The following is a 16,070-nucleotide window of genomic DNA, read 5'->3' as shown; positions in this document are numbered from 1 at the left end:
GTTAATAAAATCCATGTTGGTAAGGGGTGTAATGATTTGCCAGCAAAAAAAAAAAAGATCACCTGTATTTTTTTTACTTTAGTTTTTTATTCACAAGTCATTAAATTTGTGTGAGCAACTAATCTGTGTTTGGTCTAGTGTAACTTGCTTGTCTATTAATTCTAGTTCAGGAATTAGAAGCATAGCTACTCATAGAGATGTTCAACATCGAATTTCAGTGTGTCTAGCCTTTAAATATGTTTGTAAAACTTAAAATCATGCCTTCACCCCGAATATATTTGATGTGTAAATACTTAGCTATTGGTAAGCCTCATTTTGGACCGCGTTGCTTACTTTTCTTGTCTTCTTAAACTTTTAAGTTCTTTAAACCATTTCATGCATATTTTCTTGTCATAAATTTTTACAACTGGATCCTCGTGAGTTTTTGAATACAAAGTTATGTCTAAAATAGCCAAGTGAATCTAATTAATATGAGATTTGGCAAAGCTTATTTCAAAATGTGGTGATTATTTAGTTCAAGTTCATTGGACTTATTCAATCATTTGTTATGTGTAGCCAAACAAATCTAACCCTGTTTAAATTTTAACTTGTTAATTCCAATTGCAAATTTCAGTTTTCACTATTTTGTCCAGTATTAATTTTATTTTATTTTATTTTCCTATTTTGTTCGTGATCATAATTTTAATCTAACTATTCTTGTCTAATTAACTTTTATATAAATGAATGAGACGTTCTATGTTGAAATTATGAATTTTGAAGCTTTTTACACAAGGTTATATGTTAGTAATTGTTATTTATGATTACTTCAAAATTTAAGCTCCTCGATTATAAGAAATGTAGTGGTTGAACCTTATCTTTTATGTGCTTATTCCATATAAGATTAAGTATGCATGAAATAATAGATAATATTTAGTTGTGTAAAGTAGTTAGATAAAATTACATTGTGTTCCCCTTGTAGAATTTCATGAAGTGGCGAATTGTAGAGATACTAGGTACGCAGGAAAAAAATATTCTTATAGAGTGTTAACTACAAAGTGGTCCTGGAGTGATTATAGTGATAGCCTTGAATGTTCTATTTCATTCCTATATTATCTCTAGGTGGGCTGTGTTGGAGCTTGTATGTTATAGTGGGTATGTATAAATCATAAGAAAAGTTTAGTTAAATTTCATTCCCTAATTCTTGTGCATAAAATTTTTCATGAGTCTATAACCTTTATTCGAGGATGAATGGCCCTAAGGGGGAGACATTGTAACACCTCACCCTTTATGTTTGTGTCATAGTTGTAATTTGAGGTATTACGACGGTATAAGTGAGCTCATTGGCCTGCAAAGTCCTTCAAGGGAAAATTTGTACTTTTCTTTTTTACCTTACTCCAATTAATTAAAACCCCTTTCTATTCTACGGTTTATTACGCTTTTTTGCTTTTTCCAGTAGAACTTTTCTTTTCTTTTCCTTCCAAAAGATAACTTCATTCATCCTCTCAACACAAAATCTCAAGAATACAAGGTAATTGCTTTCAAGAATCAAGCCCAGCCCCTCTTCTTCCAGTTACTAGTTTGTCTATTGTATTGAGGTATGTAAGACTACTACTACTTTGTAATTCTTTGAGTTTCGTGTTCTCCAATTCAAGTTGTTACAAGTTAAATTAGGATTGAATAAATTTCCATAATCCTATTTCCCAATCAAAATTCACAAGTAGGGTTCTTGAGATGTCTTTGGGTAAACTCTTTATCACCCCATTTTCCCTAAATATGATCTTAATCCTCATATAAATTTATAAATTCAGCATTGTTTCTCTGTAATTTTCTCATGTATTTTATATTTTCTATTTTACTACTCCATTCCTTGGTTTGCCAAATAGATTAGTACTCTATTTGTTCTTCAAGAACTTTGTTAGTGTGTTGGGAGATCTTATGACTTATGAAATCATGTATTATATAAAATTCTTGAACTTTGATATTTATTGATTGAATTATCTGAATTTTGCCCATGATTACTGAGTCTCCTCACTATTGGTTATGCTAAAAAAAGTACCCTTTGAAGTTACTCCATAATTTTCATTATACTATGAAACCTTTAACTATGCTAAAATAACATGAATCTTTCAAAATCTTCAAAATTTTCATTATGTTATGATATCTTTTTTTTAGAACTGACATGATAATTTGGTCCAAGACTTCTAACATTATGAAATTTCTTCAAGAATATCCTCATAGTATCATATATAATCTCCATAATATTAAGCTATGTTAAGAGTGGTATGAACACATCCAGAATCTCATTCTTCAAAAATTTATAAGAATCTTGATCTGATGAACCATGCAACATGTATTATGATACCACTTTTCATTAGTCTCCAATAACATTAATAAACTATGTAACTTATCAAGCATGAGCCTAAAATGGCTAACTCAGAATTCATGAGCCTAAAGTGGTTAACTCACAAATATAAGCCTGAATTGGTTAACTCGAGACATGTGCCTAAAGCAGCTAACTTATGACTACTAGTCAAGAAAACTAAAAATAGAACTTTATGAGCCTACTAAGGCTAATTTCTGAACATGAATTCATAAAAATAACATCATGAGCATAAGGTGGTTAGTTAGCTAACCGTGAAGGCATAGATTTAAATGACAAATTCCTGAAACTATATTTGCCGACATAGGATAGAGATTATTCCGCAAGTCGAATGGCTCTTTTTTTTATATGTCCTGAAAAGGGGCTAATCATGGATACTTTCTAGCAAATTATGCCATGTCATGTCCTATGTCCGACAAGGTATAGGATGGCTTAACTGATAGTACCGAGATCAATCTCCATGCACTATATGGTGGTTTATGACTGTTCACTACTTTCTCACACAAATAACTAAAGGGATTAATTTATTTTATGTTATCTATTATTTTTCAGCTTATGCTCTTATCCGTTTTCATCTTATCATGTTTTTAATTGTACTTATCATCTTTGTATTTTCATGTTTTATTACTTTCTTATGTGGTTTTGCATACCAATATATTTCAAGTATTGATCTTCTTGGACGCTGTATTATTTTGTAATGCATGTTCTGATACATACATTTGTAATTCCATGGATTGCTAAGTCTAATCAAATCAGCTGTTAGTGAGCCCTCTATATTTTCGGAAGGCATTGTTTATACTGTTACTGACTAGTTATATATTTTAGAGTATTTTGAGGTCTTGTTTTCCACTGACATTGATTCATATGTTTAGAGGCTTCATAGACAGTAGTAAATATCATATCAGTTATGTTCAGATTTATTCATATGGCTTTTGAAATTTCCTCAATCATGATTTAAGACTTTTTATCAATTTATAAGATAAATAGGTTTTTATTCTTCAGTCTATCTCATGTTATTTAAATATTTCTTTCACACATGTGGATAAATGCTCCTAATGTAAGGTAAGTGGTTCTCTCGGGCATTAATGGTTTCGGGTGCCTATTACATCCTGGGTCTAGGTTCGGATCGTGACAAACTTTATATCAGAGCACAGATTTTAAGTGTCCTAGGGTGTCTATTAAGCCGTGTCTAGTAGAGTCTTTCTTATGGGTATGTTGTGCACCATACTTATGATTAGGAGGCTTACAAGGCATCTAGGAGATGTTTCCCATTTTTATACTTTAGATCCTGCACTAGAGATCTGTCGTAAGAAACTCATTCAAATTCATATGTTTCTTTAATTCCTCTGACTATGCCTTAGCTCTGAGTTTGTAAAAATAGTAAAGCTCAAATTCTTACCAATAAGATGATCGCAGATAGATCCAACAAAAATCTAAGAGACTGCACGAGGGCTTGTGAGGGGCCCATTAGTGTATTTGAGTCTACCAATTCAAAATTGTATACTCCTGTTCATATAAATCATGATTTTAAGTCATAGTAAAATATTCTCCAAGATTCTTGGATAATGTTGCTATCGGGGAAACATTGTTATTTGGGATGCTATCTAGTTAGCCATAAGTAGTAGAATGTTTCCAGAGCCAGAAATATGAAGTAAGAAGTGTAGAAATCAAGTGAGCGTAATGATTTATTGAAGTATGTATACAGAGTCATGTATCAAGTATGTGAATAATGGGGTGGTATGACCTCTGGTGGTGACTAAGGTTTAGTAAAACTTACGTGGATTTTATAGTAGTATGTAGAGAAAGAGCTATTTTTGTAAAGATACATAGCGTATGTTGAATGCATTTATTTTATGCTGTGCTTAAGAGAATTTTCACTCAATTTCAATCCCCTTTCCATGAATTTGATACTCTTGCTGAAGTAATTAGCTATAATTGATGATTTTTGCTGCCAACTTATTTTAATTCTACTAACCATTACCTAGGGTTTATGGATGAAGAGATTTTATCTACCAAAATCAATCTTTGAAAAGTAATGTCATATGATTCTTGTATTGTTTAAGCATGGTAAAATTTGATTAATCTGATTATAAAATAGCTTAACTTATTTTTGTAGTTTTTATTGTTAATTATATGCATTCTCCATTTAAACTTTACTGGTGAGAGTCGATGAAATTGTGCTAGATGGAATGCATTTTTTTCCTCATTTGTAATGAAAGTATCAACAAGGTGATTTTAATATTAATCGAGATGTTTTAGGAGAGGATAATTAATAAAGGCAAGTTAACATACACGTTATTGTTTTTCTTCGAAATTTTAATTAGTTTTTGATAAATGAAAATATTTCTCAATGTCTTTATTGAAATTTTAACTTATATTTAGGCACTTGTTGTTGTATGTTGTTCAGAATGACATTTATATGTAGATGTGATCTAATACTTCTTCACTAAAAACTCCATAATACCCTAAATAATGTCTCATGTATTTTATACTTTTCTTGCCCAACATATCTTCTTTTAAAGTTATGTGATTTCCCGTATTTCAATTGTAAATATGTTTGCGTAATGTTCTGATAAAGTCTAATGCCAGTTTTAGTTTACTTTTTGGATAAAGTAGCCAGTTATATTTTTCTACATTTAAAGATTATTACTAACTATTTTATATATCCTACAAAAGTACTTAGTATCTTTTTATTGTGAATTTTAGCGTATAAAACTTCAGAGTCTAGATAAGAGTTTGGCTAAAGTTATATAAGGCTAATGGTTCAAGTTCTAATTAGAAATTATCATGTTTTCTTGTTTATAATTTAGAAGAAGGATTTATCTTTAACAGGTAGATGATATTGATTGGCTAATGGTTTAGAACTTTATTTAGTTTTATTCAAGTCCTTAGTATATTCTTTTTAAATTGAAAAAATATTAATTTTTCGTGGTCCACTATAAACATTATGTATTTATTGATAATGTTCTTTTCTTTCTTGAAATGTTTAGTAGTCAAGACTCATGGTTTGAGTTATTGTATATGTTGTTTGTGTTGGTGCTTCATGCATATTCTGTTCTGATGATATTCCTTATTTTGATAAGAACCCAAAAAAAATCATACTTTGTGTAATATGAGTTTTAGCCTTTAGAAAGTTCTTCGAGATATAGAAGTGCAAAAGTGTGAATCCTATTCTCAAGTATATAAAGTTGATATTTTAGTTGTTATTTTCATTAAAATACTTCAGTTATGAACAATTATCATCTTGTAACTTCAAATCTTATGAGTCTTATGTCCAAGTCTTTATCATGTCATTCATGCTCTATGAACCGAGGTCAGGTTACTAAGACACACAAGTTTTTTTGAAAGCTTTATATTTAATATATCCCCTATGCCTCATGCTTGCGGGTTTTATTAATTCATGTCTTACGTTGTTATGATCATTTCTCCTAAAACTCAACTCTTATGTTATATTTATGTCAAGTCATATATGTTTCATGACACATGCCTATACATTCCCTTAATTGCCTGTTATATAGCTCCTCGTGTTAATATAATTCATGTTGGTAAGTGGTAGAATGATTTGCCAGCAAAAAAAAAATCACCTGTATTCTTTTTACTTTAGTTTTCTATTCACAAGTCATTGAATCTGTGTGAGCAATTAATCTTTGTTTGGTGTAGTGTAACTAGCTTGTCTATTAATTCAAGTTCAGGAATTAGAAGCATAGCTACTCATAGAGATGTTCAGTATCGAATTTCAGTGTCTCTAGCCTTTAAATATGTCTGTAAAACTTAAAATCATGCCTTCACCACGAATATATTTGATGTGTAAATACTTTGTTGGTAAGCCTCATTTCGGACAATGTTGCTTACTTTTCTTATCTTGTTAAAGTTTTAAGTTCTTTAAACTATTTCATGCATATTTTCTTGTCATAAATCTTTACAACTGGACCCTTATGAGTTTTTGAATACAAATTTATGTCTAAAATGACCAAGTGAATCTAATTAATATGAGATTCGGCAAAACTTATTTTAAAATCTGGTGATTATTTAGTTCAAGTTCTTTGGACTTATTCACTCATTTGTTATGTGTATCCAAACGAATCTAACCCTATTTAAATTTTAACTTGTTAATTCTAGTTGCAAGTTTTAGTTTTTACTATTTTGTCCAGTATTAATTTTATTTTATTTTCTTTCCCTATTTTGTTCGCGAACATAATTTTAATCTAACTATTCTTGTCTAATTATTCTTTATATAAATGAATGAGACATTGAATGTTGGAATTATGAACTTTGAAGCTTTGTATACAAGGTTATATGTTAGTAGTTGTTGTTTATGATTACTTCAAAATTTAAACTCCTCAATTATAAGAAATGTAGTGGTTGAACCTTATCTTTTGTGTGCTTATTCCATTTAAGATTACGTATGCATAAAATGATAGATAATATTTAGTTGTGTAAAGTAGTTAGATGAAATTATATTGTATGCCCCTTGTAGAATTTCATGAAGTTTCGGATTGTAGAGCTGCTAGGTAAGCAGGGAAAAAAATTCTTATAGAGTGTTAACTAAAAAAATGTCCTTGAGTGATTATAGTGATAGCCTTGAATGTTCTAATTCATGCCTATATTTTCTCTAGTTGGGCTGTTTTGGAGCTTGTATATTATGGTGGGTATGTATAAATCTTAAGAGAAGTTCTTTAGTAAAAATTTCATTCCCTAATTCTTGTGCATAAAAGTTTTCATGGGTCTATAACCTTCATTCGAGGACGAATGATCCTAAGGGGGAGACATTATAACACCTCACCCTTTATGTTTGTGTCATAGTTGTAATTTGAGGTATTATGACGGTATAAGTGAGATTATTGGCCTGGAAAGTCTTTCAAGGGCATTTTTGTACTTTTCTTTTTACCTTACCCCAATTTATTAAAATTCCTTTCTATTCTACAGTTTTTTTTTATGTTTTTTAGTTCTTTCCACTAGAACATTTCTTTTCTTTTCCTTTCAAAAGATAACTTCATTCATCCTCTCAACACAAAATTCCAAGAATACAAGATAATTGCTTCAAGAATCAAGCCCAGTCCCTCTTCTTCCAGTCACTAGTTTGTCTATTGTATTGAGGTATATAAGACTACTACTACTTTGTAATTCTTTGGATTTTGTGTTCTCCAATTCAAGTTGTTACAATTTAGATTAGGATTGAATAAATTTCCGTAATCCTATTTCCCAATCAAAATTCACAAGTAGGGTTCTTGAGATGTCTTTGGGTAAACACATTTATCACCCAATTTTTCCTAAATATGATCTCAATTCTCATGTAAATTATAAATTCGGCAATACTTCTGTGTGATTTTCTTATGTATTTTGTATTTTCTGATTTACTACTTCATTCGTTGGTTTTTCGAGGAGATTAGTACTCTATTTGTTCTTTGAGAAATTTGTCAGTGTGTTGGGAGATCTTTTGGCTTACAAAATCATGTATTCTATAAAATTCTTGAACTTCGATATTTATTGATTGAATGATCTGAATTTTTTCCATGATTATTGGAGTTTCTTCATTATTGGAGTACCCTTTGAAGCTACTCCATAATTCCCATCATACTATGAAACCTTTAACTATGCTAAAATGACTTGAATCTTTCAAAATCTCCAAAATTTTCATTATGTTATAAAATCATTTTTTAGAACTGACATGATAATATGGTCCGCAAGACTTCTAACGTTTTGAAATTTCTTCAAGAATATCTCCATAGTATCATATATAATCTCCATAATCTTAAGTTATGCTAAAAGTGGTATCAACACATCCAGAATCTCATTCTTCATAAAGTTATAAGAATCTAGATCTTATGAATCATGACAACATGTATTATGATACTACTTTCTATTAGTCTCCAATAACATTAAGGAACGATGTGACTTATCAAGTATGAGCCTAAATGGACAATTCAGAATTCATGAGCCTAAAGTGGCTAACTCACAAAAGTAAGCATAAATTGGTTGACTCGAGACATGTTCCTAAAGCAGCTAACTTATGGATACTAGTCAAGATATACTAAAAATAGAACTTTATGAGCCTAATAAGGCTAACCTGTGAATATGAATTCATAAAGATAACATCATGATCATAAGGGAGTTAGTTAGTTGACCATGAAGGCATAGGTTCAAATGACATATGGTCAAAACTATGTTTGCCGACATAGGATATAGATTATTCCGCAAATCGAATGACACTTTTTTAATGTGTCCTGAAAAGGGGCTAACCATGTATACTTGCTAGAAAATTATGCCATGTCACATCCTGTTCCCGGCAAGGTATAGGATAGCTTAACTGATCGGACCGAGATCAGACTCCATGTGCTCACATGGTGGTTTTTAACTGTTCACTACTTTCTCCCACAAATAACTTGTAATACCCCGTATTTTCGTGCTAGAATTTTAACCGTTGATCCTTTGTGTCTGAGCTCTAATCCAAATAAGTTGAATGTGAATACAAGTTTTATGATCATTATCCTAGTATGTAAAGTGCTCTTGAGGTCAACAATGTTCATATAAATCATTTAGAGCCAAGTTGAGCTAAGACCGTTTGATTTGTCTAACATTTGATATTCGATTCTAAAAGGGTCTACTTCAAACGTGTATATCTCTTAATATACATAGAATTTTTCATCCCAAGACCTAAAAAATTGTATATAATTGAATTAGCTTTCCAACGATACTAATTTCGTAAAAATCCAATACCCAAGTGATGAGTTATGCCTATTTTTGTGAGAGGCAGTATGGATATGCGATAAGGTATGCGATGCATACCTTAGCTTGTGTGATAAGGTGTGTGGCGCATACCCTAGCATATGCAATCAGGTGTGCGACTCACACTTAGGGTTTCATCAACGAAAAAACTCTATTTTTGAGTTATTTTGAGGATAACTAAGCCTTTTAACATTCCTTACACGTCTCTAAACATAACCCTACGAATTTAACTACTCCTAAATACATCATAACCCTATTATCAGTCTAAGTACATCATTCAAGAGCACAATAAGAGAAAAAAATTAGGGTTGCACAATCAAGATTTGAAGGTCCAATCTTTCAATAATTTCGTTACTATAGAGGTATGTGGGGATATCAACAAGAACATCCTTTCGTTCTTATGCCCAAAATTTATATTATTTTATGAAGACACATGATTTTACATGCTTTACTTGTGAATTTGAGATGGAAATATTCTTGTTGAAGAAACTATGATATTTTGATGTTTTAAAGATGAATTCCATGAGCTTAATATGAATATTCAAGATTTAAGTTGAATTTCCAGATTTTGGTATGAATTATACATGTTGCTACATAAAGTGTGAATCTTGAAATATTTTGCTCAAGTATTGATATATGGATTTTGAACCCTATTTAAGAATTATGATTTTTGTGAAATTAATGTGTTATGCACACCTTGAGATTTGAATGATTTGACCTTTTGGTCTTGAAAGAGTTATTTTTGAACTCGAATAAGAAAAGAAATCCACATTTTGATTTATTATGAAAAGGGGGTAGCATGACGGCTCCCGTTGTGAATTGCTGAATTATTTTGTGGTGGATTTTCTTTGAAAGGATCTGAGCTAAGTACGAGAGTAGTCTTTAGCATCGAGTGGGAGGTACAGCTATGTTGGAACTTTCCTAGAACTACGTGCCCCCGTAGGAACCAGAATTGAGGCTGATTATATATAGTGATCACTAGTTTTTGGATTTGATACTTATAGTCCTACTCTGATAGCAAGGATAGGACGGCTCTCCCCAATATGGGTTGTACGTTGGACTCCATGTGGCTCACATGGTTTATGTCGGTTATGAGATCTCCCAGTGTGTGTGTATGTATTCTCCTATCTAATATGAAAAGTGTTATTCTTCTATCTGAGATGAAAGCATATTTGTTTGAAAGACTGAGTTTGAGAAAGTCATTGTTTTCAAAAAATTTGATGAACATATATTCCAAAGAGAATCGTTATGATATTTGATTGCTTTGGTGATTTGGAATCGATATAGAAGTGAATTGAGATTTATTATGATGACTCACATGTTTCACCCGATTTATTTTACTCTCTTATGATTATGATGATGAGTCATTTATATCAGCATGCATAATTTTATAAACTGTGAAGATATTAAGATATTATTTTATATATGCATTGCACCCCCATATGCTCGGTACGTTTCCATGGTACTGATCCATATATTCATATATGGGCTACATTTTCTCGAAATATAAGTATAAGGTATAGTGTATACTTCAGATCCACTCAGTTTGTAGCATCCAGTTAGTAGGTGATAAGTCCTTTTGATTCAAGTGCTTGAGTTAGTTATACAGTTTGAGAAGTTTTGTACTTTCTTTATTCATCCATATTGAGTTGGGATAGTCGGGAGTCATGACCCAGCTACCTACAATCAGTACTAGTAGAGGCTTCATAGACAGTCAGTAGAAGTTGATGTATTCTATTTCAGTTTTCGTTGTAAAATCAGATTGTGATCTTGTAAATTCAGTTTTGTATCTATCATATACATAAAAGAGTTATTTTCTACAGATTTGTATAGATTTATACTTTTTGTTCAGTTGCTTATGAGTTATGCCAGTAGAAGGGTTAGCTTGGGGTCACTTGTGATCCTAATCACCGTGTGACGTCTCGAGACCCAATTTTGGGGCGTTACATAACTAAAGGGATTAATTTATTTTATGTTACCAATTATTTTTTAGCTTATGCTTTTGTTAGTTTTCATCTTATCATGTTTTTAATTATACTTATCATCTTTGTATATTCATGTTTTATTACTTTCTTATGCGGTTTTGCATACTAATAAATTTCATGTAGTGATCGTCATGGACGCTGCATTATTTTATAATGCAGGTTTTGATACATACTTATGTAATTCCATGGATTACTAGGTCTAATAAAATCAGCTATTGGTGAGCCCTCCATCTTTTTGGAAGGCATTGCTTATACTGTTACTGACTAGTTCTATGTTTTGGAGTATTTCGGGGTCTTGTTTCCTATTGACATTGATTCATATGTTTATAAGCTTCATAGACAATAGTTAATATCATATTCAGTTATGTTCAGTTTTATTCATATGGACTTTGAAATTTCCTTAATCATGATTTACGACTTTTTATCAGTTTATAAGATAAATAGGTTTTTATTCTTCAGTATATTACTCATGTTATTTAAATGTTTCTTTTGAACATGTGGATAAATACTCCTGATTTAAGCTAAGTGGTTCTCTTGGGCCATTGTTGTTTTCGTGTGCCTATTACGTCTTGGGTCTAGGTTCAGATTGTAACAAACTTGGTATCAAAGCACATAGTTCAAGTGTCCTAGGGTGTCTATTAACTTGTGTCTAGTAGAGTCTTGCTCATGGGTGTGTTGTGCAACACACTTACGATTAGGAGGCTACAAGGCATCTAGGTGATGTTTTCCATTTTCATACTTTAGATCGTGCACTAGAGCTCTGCCGTAAGAAACTCATTTAGATTCATGTGTTTCTTCAATTCCTCTGGTTATGCCTTAGCTCTGAGGTTGTAAAAATAGTAAAGCTCAAATTCTTACTATTAAATATGGATTTTGTTAACGGTCTTTGGCGGTCTCGCCAACAATTTGATTTGATTTGGGTCATTGTGGATATGATGACAAAGTCTGCTCACTTCTTACCAGTGAGGAATAATTTTTATTCTTTGGATTATGTTGAGTTATTCATTGAGGAGATCATGAAGTTGCGTGGTGCTCCAATTTCCATTATATCCGATCGAGGAACCCAGTTCTCATCTCACTTTTGAAGATTGTTCCCGTGAGGTTTGGGGACTAAGGTAACCCTTAGTACCTCTTTGCACCCGAAGATGGATAGAAAGTGGAAAGGATAATTTAGGCCTTGGAAGATAAGTTTCGGGTATGTGTATATGATTTTGGTGGAAGTTGGATTGACCACTTTCCTTTCATAGAGTTTTCCTATAATAACAGTTATCACTCTAACATTGGTTGGCTCCATTTGAGGCCTTGTATGGTAGGAGGTGTAGGTATCCTATTGGGTGGTTTGAGGATGGTGAAAATAAGTTCTTTGGCCCTGATTTAGTTCACCAAGACATGGAGAAGGTGAAAGTGATTCGATATAGACTTAAGGCCGCCCAAAGTCACCATAGGTCTAACGCGGATGTGAGGTGAAGGAATTTGAAGTTTAGTGTTTGTGATTGGGTGTTCTTGAAGATGTATCTCATAAAGGGAGTGATGCGGTATGGTAAGAAAGGGAAGCTCAATCCCCATTATATAGGTCCGTTCTAGGTTTTGAATAGGGTTGGTTATGTTGCATACAAATTGGAGTTGCCTTCTAGTTTAAGCTCCCTTCACCCAGTGTTTCATATTTCGATGTTGAGAAAGTTTGTGGGTGATCCTTCGACAGTTGTTCCTTTGAATAAGGTGGGTATTTTGGGTTCTTTGTCCTATGAGGAAGTCCCGATTGAGATTTTAGATTGGCAAGTTCGTGGGTTGTGAACGAAGGGTGTGGCATCAGTAAAGGTTCTTTGGAGGAACCAAAAGGTTGAGAAACCTACTTTGGAAGCCAAGGATGACATAAAGTCCAAGTATCTGTTCTTGTTCCCCATTCCAGATAATCGTGCTTGAGGTATGAGTATCCCTTAATATCTTTGTTTTCTTACTTAGTTAATGGAAATTGTGATTTCCTTGGTATCTTTGTTTTCTGTCTTTGTTAAAGGTAAGTGTAGTGGTGTTTGGAGTCAAATTGTGTTGATAAATGCCTTGTCCTTTTATTTAAGGATGAATGATTTAAAGGGGGAGTATGTAACACCCTAGGTTTTTGGTCCTTGAAAATTTCTGAAATTATATCCTCATTGTCTTGACTACGACTTACTCTACCAGTCGTAGGGAGTCTTGAAGGGGCACAGGGACTTAATCCTAACCAAATCAGTAAGTGTGTGACTAAGTTCTACTCTGAGTGCGAGTAGCTCACTAAGATTTAAGGACTCATTATTAGTCGTTGGATGCATATTGTAGAATATCCAGTGCTTACCCCAAATGGGTTCTTTGTTGACTATGACTAGACCCTACGAGTCGTAGGGTCCCATTACAAGTTGTAGGGTCAATAGTGCGTGGGTGCCCTAAAAACTTTCTTGGATACGACTCATGGTGATGAGTCGTAATGAAACCCTACGAGTCATATAGTGACCTGTAGTCACTGACGACTAAATTTCAGTTTTAAATTAGGCGCACTTTGGATAATTTCATCCTTACCCAATTAAAACCCCCACATTCATAAAGCACTTAAGAGTGGTTATTTCTCATTCTTAATATAATAAAACACTTCCAAATCTCTCTCAAATCTCTCAAGCGGTCATACTTAGGGTTTCCAAGAAGTAGGTTATTCAAGTGCTCAAGGGTGGAATTCTCTCCATAAACTTGGATATTTCAGGCATGTTACTTTTCCCTAATCATTAATTTTGTAAAATCATGTGAGTTAAAGTGTTGTTCATGAGATATTGTTGTTGGTTTTGAAAACATGGGTTGAGGGTTTTTGAATAACTATTATTTATATGGTGTTTCATGTTTGTCCCTACATGGCTTATGTTTTAATGGTGGTTTAAAAATCAAATTGATGCATGGGAATGGTGAAGAGATTAAAGGATGGTGATTTCCCCAAACTTGTGACTTTTTAAGTGGTTATGCCCTGACCTCAACCCCCTATCTTGGAATTGTTTTTAATATGAAAAATATGCACATTGTACTACGCTTAAACTATTGCATAATGTTAAAGGTTAATGAAGCATAATGATTTTGAATTCAAACTTATGGGGTTGTGTAATTCCGTAAGCTAATGTATAATTAAACCAAAGGGGATTGTGAAGTCCCCTAAGTGATGGTAATTGGTGTGGCATGTTGATGTTACCTTGCAAGTGTAGTTGGTATGGTGATACCAACAATGCGTGTCTTAATGTGTAATGTTGTTCAATGAATGAGAATGCACAATACTTATTTTAATTGGGCTTTACTGAGGGTTGTATAGCTGAGTCGTGAAAGTGGAGGTCCCGAGGGACCAACACTGGAAACCACGGTTGCGAATGCATGGGTATATATGATCGGGTAGTTTCAGTCCCCCTTATTAGTATCACATGATTGAGAGATTTGAATCCCCCACATTATAATACAAAATTTGGTGCTTATCTCACCTTGATATGTCAGGAGGTTTATGTCCCCCATAATGTATATGTATACTCTCTGGTTCGTGCAACTACACGCATTGGGGCCCTACCAACAAGGGGAGAGTTGGTCCCATATAGCCCGTGCGTGCCTTCTTATGTTATGACGGTTGAGCTAAAAAATCCTTAATAAAGTTTTAAAGTTCATGTTAAACCTTGTTCCCCATCCCGGTATGAGATACATATATATATGTATATTATGTGCATTGAATTTGAATGATTTTGTAACACCCTGAATGTTCGACCTAAAATAAAAATCAATTGGACCTCTCTTCTTATGTACTTTGACTAGAATCTAGAAATTTTATTGTATCTAGGTGCAAAGGTCAAGTCTTAAGTTTCATAGGGGTATTGGGTATGAATTAAGGCCATAAGAAACCTTTAATGATTAAGTATTCATATAGGTTCACACAACGACCAAATTTAAACAAGCATTTCTCCTAGAATATTTAGAGTTACGTGACCCATTACCTACCAAATTAAAGATTTTTGAGGCTTCTTTCCAACGCCACCAACAACTCATTAATCCGAGACCTAAGTAAAAAGTTACGTATGTTTTACTAAGAATGAACAACCCTATACCAGACGAAAATTTTCTTTTTTTCTTTTCTTTTCATATTCTTGGAGGGGTAATTTCGTCCTTTCATTTTTACATTAACCCCAAGTTATTAAAACCTACTTCTCCATTAATTTTATACGTTAAGACTCCTAGACTTAATACCTATCAGTTACACGTTACAATACAAACCTCCATTCTTCTTCAAGTTTCACAAGATAAAACCTCACTTTTCCCCATCAATTTTTCATACGATATCCATAAATAAACATCCGTATTTCTCCCCTAAAACTCAAATATCAAGAATCTGATGAAATTCATTCAAGAAAACAAGTCTAATCCCTTCTCTAGATCTCAAGTTCTTCAAATATTTTGAGGTATGTAGAACCATTTTTCGCTCACGTTTCATTATGTTTTCTTATTCTCCAAATCTGTTTTGTAATCTCCTTTCCAAACAGATGGTGTCTAGGTGTTTATATTCAGCAGTTAGATTAAAAACAAATCAACCTCTCAAGTTCTATTTCCTCTTGGTGTCTTAACAAGTGCTTATGTATTCATAATGTAAGGACTGATTTTGCCTAAATCTAGAACCTGAATCTTGTCCAGTAAATAATATGGTGGTCTAAATAATCTTCAACAAGTATTTTCTATTTCAAAATTTCTTGAAAGACGTTAGGATTAATTAACATAAAGAACATCCCTTTTATCTCTTAAATTAATGTCCGATCCCATTTGAGTATATGCTAGCATGCTGAAATTCTTTAAGTTTAACAAGTAGGAAGGATTGTTTTATCTTCTACTGGGATGTCATGTTAATCTGTTTTCCAAAATCTCTGGTTGTAGATGATTTGTAATACAATATCTAGCCAATCCTCCATGTCAAAATATCAGTCATGTCATCATACAAATGTTTCTATTAAAGTTATAAGATA

This window comes from Capsicum annuum, chromosome 9 (genome assembly GCF_002878395.1).
Source record: "Capsicum annuum cultivar UCD-10X-F1 chromosome 9, UCD10Xv1.1, whole genome shotgun sequence".
In the NCBI taxonomy this organism is placed as follows: Eukaryota; Viridiplantae; Streptophyta; class Magnoliopsida; order Solanales; family Solanaceae; genus Capsicum; species Capsicum annuum.
Note: the sequence above shows the minus strand (reverse complement) of the source record.